At 44.7% G+C, this 10182-nt stretch overlaps 1 pseudogene; it reads left to right on the top strand.

The window, feature by feature from the left end:
• Nucleotides 1–9906, top strand: part of LOC135570322 (uncharacterized) — a 44666-nt pseudogene extending 34760 nt beyond the window's left edge.
• Nucleotides 9907–10182: the final 276 nt, after the last annotated feature.

Below are 10182 nucleotides of genomic sequence, written 5' to 3'. Positions count from 1 at the left end.
AGGGTGGGAGGCTTCGGCGGCTCAGATACAGTAACGGATGGAGGAGAGACCAGAGAGGGTGGGAGGCTTCGGCGGCTCAGATACAGTAACGGATGGAGGGAGAGACCAGAGAGGGTGGGAGGCTTCGAGCGCTCAGATACAGTAACGGATGGAGGAGAGACCAGAGAGGTGGGAGCCCCGGCGGCTCAGATACAGTAACGGATGGAGAGAGACCAGAAGGGTGGGAGGCTTCAACGGCTCAGATACAATAACGGATGGAGGAGAGACCAGAGAAGGTGGGAGGCTTCGGCAGCTCCGATACAGTAACGGATGGAGGAGAGACCAGAGAAGGTGGGAGGCTTCGGCTCAGATGCAGTAACGGATGGAGGAGAGACCAGAGAGGGTGGAGGCTTCGGCGGCTCAGATACAGTAACGGATGGAAGGAGAGACCAGAGAGGTGGGAGGCTTCGAGCGGCTCAGATACAGTAACGGATGGAGGAGAGACCAAGGGTGGGAGGCTTCGGCGGCTCAGATACAGTAACGGATGGAGGAAGACCAGAAGGTGGGGAGGCTTCGGCTCAGATGCAGTAACGGATGGAGGAGGGCCAGAGAGGGTGGGAGGCTTCGGCGGCTCAGATACAGTAACGGATGGAGGAGAGACCAGAGAGGGTGGGAGGCTTCGGCGGCTCAGATACAGTAACGGATGGAGGAGAGACCAGAGAGGGTGGGAGGCTTCGGCGGCTCAGATACAGTAACGGATGGAGGAGAGACCAGAGAGGGTGGGGAGGCTTCGGCGGCTCAGATACAGTAACGGATGGAGGAGAGACCAGAAGACTCGGCCTCTGAACTCCGACTCGTTGTAATGGGGAGAACAGTTGAAAGATTCTGTCAGCTGAATGAGCGACACCGGTTGAGCATTACTACAGAATTTCCTTCCAGTTGCCGTGAGAAAATTGCCCAGATGCGGGGACCGTGCGAGGGGTTTATACTACTATCTGTGCCACATGTGGCAACGCTGTTTCATCCTTTCCTACACTTAATTACCTTGCCTAACAATGGCGTCTGAAGCTGGCCTTGCAGCACAGCTATCCTCACCATAAGACGATCGTTCTACTGTATATAATGAGTACAGCAACTGCAATTAGAAGGCATAATGTTAATGCTACTACTTAGTTTCGGCTTGCGGAGGTCCTGTAGAACCATGTCCAGATAAAGTGTCCGGGGAGAAAAAGTTGAGGGGAAGAAAAAAAAGGATATCAAAAACGATTTTAAAAAATAAAAAGGAAAAACTGTAAAGTTGGCAGGTAGTAAAGTCACGTTAGCAACAAACCGCAAGCAGCACGTAAACAAGTCCACAAGTTGTGGCCGGAAATGACAACACAAGTTCTTCAAGTGTGATGCATTGTTTGGACACATGAAGCCATTTGTGACGAATCTAGGGTTTTCTATGAAAATGGTGCTATAGTCACTTCCTGTTTCTGTGACAGTAAGATGGAAAGTTGAAGTCATGACATTGCATTAACAGTCACTTCACAGCAACAAGTTTATTTGGGGATTTTCATTTCCTGTCAATGCTAAACTCATAAATACAAGTCAAATGACACGTTTGTATCCTTCATGAATTGTATTTTGCTATTGTAAAAACATCTGCAATTGTATTTAGTAGTTTTTCTATATATTATATAATACAAATCAATATACTGGGATATATTTTCTGTGTTCACTCACAGATCTCATAGAGACAAAGAGATGGGGAGCAACTGCTCCAAAAGGAGGAGAGAAGAGGGAGACACTGAAGGAAGGAGAGAAGAGGGAGACACTGAAGGAAGGAGAGAAGAGGGGACACTGAAGGAAGGCGAGAGGAGGGGACACTGAAGGAAGGCGAGAGGAGGGGACACTGAAGGGAGGCGAGAGGAAGGAGACACTGAAGGAAGGAGAGAAGAGGGGGACACTAAAGGAAGGCGAGAGGAGGGGGACACTGAATGGAGGCGAGAAGAGAGGGACAGCAAATGGAGGACAGAAGAGGAGGACAGTAAAGGGAGGAGAGAAGAGGGAGACACTGAAGGGAGGAGAGAAGACCGTGACAATGTCAACAGTGAAGCAACGTCCTTTGACCAAATGTGAGACAGAGTTTCCTGAAATGCTTCAAGTCAGTGTGGTCTCCATGTTGTAGTACCATGTTGATGACACAGGGGGTGCTGTTACCGGTGCAAAGGGAGGTCTCCATGTTGTAGTACCATGTCGATGACACAGGGGTGCTGTTATCAGTGCAAAGGGAGATCTCCATGTTGTAGTACCAGATTGAGACCAAAGGGGTGCTGTTACCGGTGCAAAGGAGGTCTCCATGTTGTAGTACCATGTTGATGACACAGGGGTGCTGTTATCAGTGCAAATGGAGGTCTCAATGTTGTAGTACCAGATTGAGACCAAAGGGGGTGCTGTTACCGGTGCAAAGGGAGGTCTCCATGTTGTAGTACCAGATTGAGACCAAAAGGTGCTGTTACCGGTGCAAAGGATGTCTCCATGTTGTAGTACCAGATTAGACCAAAGGGGGTGCTGTTACCGGTGCAAAGGAGGTCTCCATGTTGTAGTATCAGATTGAGGCCAAAGGGGGTGCTGTTGCGGTGCAAAGGGAGGTCTCCATGTTGTAGTACCAGATTGAGACCAAAGGGGTGCTGTTACCGGTGCAAGGGAGGTCTCCATGTTGTAGTACCAGATTGAGGACAAAGGGGTGCTGTTACCGGTGCTTGTAGATACTATACATGTAATATGTATCCATGTTTGTTATTCTTCCCAGACCCCCCACTCTCTTGATTCGCTTCCAGACAGAGAAGAGACGTGAAGAAAGAACCAGTAGCTGTTAATCTTGAGGTGAAACACTAGAAATGGTCTCATTATGAAGTAATGTATCTGAGGTGAAACACCAGAAATGGTCTCATTATGTAGTAATGTATCTGAGGTGAAACACCAGACATATTCTCATTATGTAGTAATGTATCTGAGGTGAAACACCAGAAATGGTCTCATTATGTAGTAATGTATCTGAGGTGAAACACCAGACATATTCTCATTATGTAGTAATGTATCTGGTGAAACACCAGACATGGTCTCATTATGTAGTAATGTATCTGAGGTGAAACATATTCTCATTATGCTAGTAATGTATCTGATGAAACACCAGACATGGTCTCATTATGTAGTAATGTATCTGAGGTGAAACACCAGACATGGTCTCATTAATGTATCTGAGGTAATGGTTATTTTTAATGAATATAGCTCTGTCCTTCTACTATTTCTATATATTCTATTTTAAATTGGTCTCGTATGTAAAATAAATACTGTACAGTTACCTATATATTTATCATGTTTTGATGTGTTTCTGACCTGGTTTGTTTGTAACACATGCATGTTTTTCTATGGTGTGTGTGTGTGTGTGTGTGTGTGTGTGTGTGTGTGTGTGTGTGCATAATACACCTGTCCTTCTCTACTCCAGATGCTACATTTGTGGATGATAACAGGGCGGACCTCATTCAGAGGTTACACGGTGATGCCCATAGCAGATAAACTGTTCCAGTGGCGTATGATCCACAAAGGCGTACAATACAGATTATGTACCCGGACCAGACAGGATCAGATAAGGGAGGCTGTCTGGTCTTAAACACAGAAAGAGTCAAATCAGCCTTCTATAGGCTCCTTCAAGAGGAAGAGCCTCATTTGGTCCAGGAGCCAGGTAGGTTCTCTCTCTCTCTCTCTCTCTCTCTCTACTGTCTCTCTGTCTCTCTCTCTCTCTCTCTCTCTCTCTCTCTCTCTGTGTCTCTCTCTGTCTCTCTCTCTCTCTCTCTCTCTCTCTCTCTCTCTCTGTGTGTCTCTCTCTCTCTCTGTCTCTCTCTGTCTCTCTCTGTCTATCTTTCTCTCTCTCTCTAACTCTCTCACTCTCTCTACATCAGTGTCCTCCTAAACCACATATGATACCACTGACTGAAGTCTGTTGGAATTACAGTAGAATATATTCTTCTTTCCTTCCAGGTGGGCCTGTCTATATGGAGGTGGATTGCTATGGACAGACTATGTGCATTGGGCAGAGCAGCGGTATGTCTGACAAGGCTAACCTCACACAATGTATACTGTACACACACACACACACACACACACACACACACACACACACACACACACACACACACACACACACACACACACACACACACACACACACACACACACACACACACACTTTAAAGTTGTATAAGTCGTATGTAAAGGATACACATGGTATACGACAACAATAAGAAATAAGAAAAGATAACAACATAAAGTGAATGACTCAGTGGAATAGAACTAAGCAACAAGGCCCGAGGGGGTGTGGTATATCTAAGCAACAAGGCCCGAGGGGGTGTGGTATATCTAAGCAACAAGGCCCGAGGGGGTGTGGTATATCTAAGCAACAAGGCCCGAGGGGGTGTGGTATATCTAAGCAACAAGGCCCGAGGGGGTTTGGTATATGGCCAATATACCGTGTCTAAGGGCTGCTCTTAGGCACAAAGCAATGTGGAATGCCTGGATACAGCCCTTAGCAGTGATATATTGGCCATATACCACAGACCCCCCAATGTGCCTTATCGCTATTATAAACTGGTTACCAACATTAATAGAATGTCTGTGGTATATCTACGCAATAAGGCACGAGGGGGTGTGGTATATCTACGCAATAAGGCACGAGGGGGTGTGGTATATGGCCAGCCCTTAGCAGTGATATATTGTCCATATACCAAAAACCCAGAGGTGCCTTATTGCTATTGTAAACTGGTTACCAACGTAATTAGAGCAGTAAATATACAATGTTTTCTTATACCAGTGGTATACGGTCTGATGTACCACGGCTGTCAGCCAATCAGAATTAAGGGCTCGAACCACCCATTTTATGTCTGATATACCACAGCTTTTAACCAATCAGCATCCAGAACCCAAACCACCCAGTTTATAATAGTTTAATAACAACGATAATATTATAATACAGGAAGGCACAATATTTAGCAGTATTTAGCAATAATAATTAACCAGTTGTGTTGTGTGTGTAGCGTGATGTGTGTGTGTGTGTGTGTGTGTGTGTGTGTGTGTGTGTGTGTGTGTGTGTGTGTGTGTGTGTGTGTGTGTGTGTGTGTGTGTGTGTGTGTGTGTGTGTGTGTGTGTGTGTGTGTGTGTGGGTGTGTGTGTGTATATAAGTGTATATCTGTGTGGAGTGTGTGGATAAGTGTATATCTGTGTGTGTGTGTGTGTGTGTGTGTGTGTGTGTGTGTGTGTGTGTGTGTGTGTGTGTGGATAAGTGTATATCTGTGTGTGCTGTGAAAGTCAGTGCAGGTGGTCCAGTCCAGTTCAAGTGTTCAGCAGTCTTGCAGATAGAAACTGTTTTGCCTGTTGGTATCAATCTGCCCGATAGTTAGCTCGTAGCTGGGGTTTGTGGTGTCCTTGGTGACGCTTCTGGACTTTCTCAGACTCACTTTCTCTTGTAACCTTACTTATTGACGTTTTAAAGTGTGTTGTTCTTTCCAGTGGATGACAACACAAAAAGAATTAAGGGACGAATTTAAAGACAGTCTGGAGAAAAGTTTGGATTTGTGTTTGAAGGCACCGCAGTGGAACAAACTCCCCTCAACAGCATCTACACACAGCTCTACATCACACAAGGACAAGTGAAGGAGTTAATAACGAACATGAGATCCGGCAGATTGAATATACACGCAGGACAAAAAGATCTACAGACACTCCAATCAACTGCAATGACATCTTCAAAGCCTTATCTGGAGAAGACAGAGAAAGGGAGAGACCCATCAGAACTGTGCTGATGAAGGGCATGAAGCTGGCATTGGAAAAACAGTCTCTGTGCAGTTCATCCTCGACTGGGCTAAAAGAAAAGCTAATCAGGATGTTGATTTCATCTTTGTGCTTCCACTCCGAGAGCTGAATCTGATTCAAGATGACCAGTACAGTCTTCATGGGCTTTGCGTTACTTCCACCCTGAACTTACAGAGATAGAAGAGGCAAAGATATATGATACCTGCAAAGTCATGTTTATCTTTGATGGTCTGGATGAAAGCAGACTGCCATTAGGTTTTCATCAGAACAAGAAGTTGACTGATCTAACTGAGACATCATCAGTTGACAGGTTGATGACAAACCTCATTGAGGGGAATCTACTCCCTGAAGCTCTCCTCTGGATAACCTCCCGACCAGCAGCAGCCAATCAGGTCCCCTGTAAGTACATCGACAAGGTGACAGAAGTACGAGGGTTCAATGACAAACAGAAAGAAGAATACTTTAAGAAGAATGTTGAGGATGAGAACCGGGCCAGGAGAATCATCTCACACATTAATACATCAAGGAGCCTCCACATCATGTGCCACATACCCGTCTTCTGTTGGATTACTGCCAGGGTTCTTGAGCAAATGTTGAGTGAAGATGAGAGTGGAGAGATCACAACTTTGACTGAGATGTACAATCACTTCCTGCTCATTCAGACAAACCTGAAAAGCAAGTATGATAGGGAAAAGGAGACAGATCTGGACATAATCATAGAAAGAAACAAGGAAATAATTCTCAAACTGGCACAACTTGCATTTTGAACAGCTGGTGAAAGGGCAATCTCATATTCTCTAAGAAAGACCTGGAGGAGTGTGGCATTGATGTCAGTGAAGCCTCAGTTGTACTTCTGGGTTTTGCACAGGAAATCTGAAAGAAGAGTATGGGCTGTATCGGAAGAAAGTGTACTGCTTTGTCCACCTGAGCTTCCAGGAGTTCCTTGCTGCTCTGTGCATTGTTCCACTGCTGTGCGAGCAAGAACATCAAGCCCCTGGAGCCTTTGTTGGGGATGTGTCATCAGAGCTGTCCTTGCATGTGCTGCTGAAGATGATGGTGGATAAAGCCTTGGAGAGTGAGAATGGACACCTGGACCTGTTCCTCTGCTTCCTTGTTGGCATCTCAACAGAATCAACCAGAGACTGTTACATGACCTACTACCACAAACAGAGATCAGCTCAGAGACTGTCAAGGAAATTAGAAATACCTCAGAGCCGAACGTAGAGCAAGTCTCACCTGATAGGTACATCAATCTACTCATATGCTTGACTGAGATGAAAGATGATTCAGTACATGAGGACATTGACAAGTTCCTGAAGTCAGGAAATCCAACAGGAAAGGAACTTGCAGGTGCACACACTTCTCATCACTGGCCAACGCTCTGCTGATGTCAAAGGTGTGCTGGATGAGATTGACCTGAGGACATACAACTTGTCCCCTGGGTGTACGAGACTGGTCCCAGCTGTAAGGGAAATGGAGAAAGGCCATGTAAGTAATATCAGAAAGTCAAAATCACCAATATCTATCAATAATTATATCAGACCGATTGCAACCAATGAGGGCCACTAAGTCACCCGCCAGCTGATATCTCGTTAAACCATCAACACGTACTAAAAAATCAACCACACTGATCTCCAATTGCCACCAATTGTTAGTGTAATCTTCCACCTTTACGACAACGACAAAAATAATAATCTTCATGTAAAATATCATCACACGAGAAGTGTTTGAAAAAGTCCAGAGAATGTCGATATACACCTTCCTCGGCGCTCACCAAAAAAAAGAAAAATCATTGTCCAGCACTGGGCATGAACTCATGACCCTCGGAGTTGTAGCGCGCTGCTTAGGTCACCGTGCTACTGGAGTACACAGTGCTCTATCAAGCTGTGAGAGTAATTGGCGATACCTCATGGTATCGAGTATTTCTCCAAACACCCAGACAAGGCTACTCTTCTTACATTTACATTTAAGTCATTTAGCAGACGCTCTTATCCAGAGCGACTTACAAATTGGTGCGTTCACCTTATGACATCCAGTGGAACAGCCACTTTACAATAGTGCATCTAAATCTTTTAAGGGGGGTGAGAAGGATTACTTTATCCTATCCTAGGTATTCCTTAAAGAGGTGGGGTTTCAGGTGTCTCCGGAAGGTGGTGATTGACTCCGCTGTCCTGGCGTCGTGAGGGAGTTTGTTCCACCATTGGGGGGCCAGAGCAGCGAACAGTTTTGACTGGGCTGAGCGGGAACTGAACTTCCTCAGTGGTAGGGAGGCGAGCAGGCCAGAGGTGGATGAACGCAGTGCCCTTGTTTGGGTGTAGGGCCTGATCAGAGCCTGGAGGTACTGAGGTGCCGTTCCCCTCACAGCTCCGTAGGCAAGCACCATGGTCTTGTAGCGGATGCGAGCTTCAACTGGAAGCCAGTGGAGGGAGCGGAGGAGCGGGGTGACGTGAGAGAACTTGGGAAGGTTGAACACCAGACGGGCTGCGGCGTTCTGGATGAGTTGTAGGGGTTTAATGGCACAGGCAGGGAGCCCAGCCAACAGCGAGTTGCAGTAATCCAGACGGGATTACTTGATGTTATCATCACAAATAATCCTGATAGGTATAAATCTGGTGTTTTCTGTAATGACCTTAGTGATCATTGTTTTACAGCCTGTGTTCGTAATGGCTGCTCAGTGAAAAGACCTGTCCTGATTTGTCATAGACGCTTGCTAAAAAATGTAACGAGCAAGCCTTTCTTCATAAACTGGCCTCTGTAAAATGGTATAGAATCAGCTTGATCCCCTCTGTCGAAACACTTGGACCTTTTTTGATATTTTCAGTGTTATTGTTAACAAACACACCCACATAAAGAAAATGAGAATTAAAAACAGGTTCAGCTACTGGTTCGACCGTGATCTTACAGAGTTACTCCACCTCAAGAATTGCATTTGGCGAAAGGCTCGGCACACGCATACCCAGGCTGACTGGCTCTCGTTCAGGCAAATGAGAAATAAGTGCACTCAGGCTATCCGGAAGGCCAAAGTTAGTTACTTTAACCTTTCTGTTAGCGTCCCACCTCGACAATTGCAGGGTGCCATATTCAAAACAACAGAAATCCCATAATTAAAATTCCTCAAACGTACAAGTATTTTACACCATTTAAAAAATTAACTTCTTGTAAATCCAGCCACATGGTCCGATTTCAAATAGGCTTTACGGCAACACACTTTGCGATTATGTTAGGTCAGCTCTTAACCACAGAAACCCATACAGCCATTTCCAACCAAGGATAGAGCTTCACAAAAAGTCAGAAATAGCATTAAAATTAATGCTTACCTTTGATGATCTTCTTCTGGAGGCACTCCCAGGTCTCCATGTTAAACAACAAATGTTAGTTTTCTTCGATAATGTCCTCTTTATGACCAAACCTCCTTTTTGTTTTGCGCGTTTTGTCAGTAATCCGAATGCAGAAGGCGTGTGCAGAATTCAGAAAAAGTTTTAAAAAGTACAATAAAATTTAGTATAAACACTCAGTTGTTTTCGTCATAAATAATCAATAATATTTCAACCGGACAAAAAGCTTTGTCAATAGGAAAGGAGAAACAAAAATGCGCATTCTCTGTCCTCTCATGACTGCTGAATCCTCATTTTTCCACTGACCCTGAAACAATGCCTAAAGACTCCTTCATTGTTGAAGTAAAAGATCTGAAACAATGCCTAAAGACTGGTCACATGTTGAGGAAGCCATAAGAGCTCGTGAACAGGGTCCTAATTCTTTGTATGATGTATAGGCTTTCAATGGAAAAACAGCGTTTCAAAATAATAAATGACTTCCTGGTTGGATTTTCCTCTGGTTTTGCCTGCCATATCAGTTCTGTTATACTCACATACATTATTTTAACAATTTTACTTTAACAGTGTTTTCTATCCAAATCGACTAATTACATGCATATCCTATCTGCTGGGTCTGAGTAGCAAGCAGTTTAATTTGGGCACACGTTTCATCCAAAATTCAAATGCTGCTCCCTACCCTTAAGTGAACTTCTCTGGGATATGTGGGACGGTAGCGTCCACCCTCGCCAACAGCCAGTGAGAATTGCCCAGGGCACCTAAATATAAAACAACAGAAATCCCAAATAAATTAAAATTCCTCCAAACATTCAAGTATTTTAACACCATTTTAAAGAATAACTTCTTGTAAATCAAGCCACATTGTCCGATTTCTAAAATGCTTTACAAACCTGTGAAGCACACCAAATTATTATTTTAGGTCAAGAGAGCCAAGTCAGAAAAACACAGCCATTTTACACTCTCAAAAGGTACAAAAGGATGAGGACATTCTCAGATGTCATATCATGTCTGTATATAT

Source organism: Oncorhynchus nerka, unplaced genomic scaffold (assembly GCF_034236695.1).
Source record: "Oncorhynchus nerka isolate Pitt River unplaced genomic scaffold, Oner_Uvic_2.0 unplaced_scaffold_983, whole genome shotgun sequence".
NCBI classification, from domain to species: Eukaryota; Metazoa; Chordata; class Actinopteri; order Salmoniformes; family Salmonidae; genus Oncorhynchus; species Oncorhynchus nerka.
This window is presented reverse-complemented; position numbering and strand designations above follow the sequence as displayed.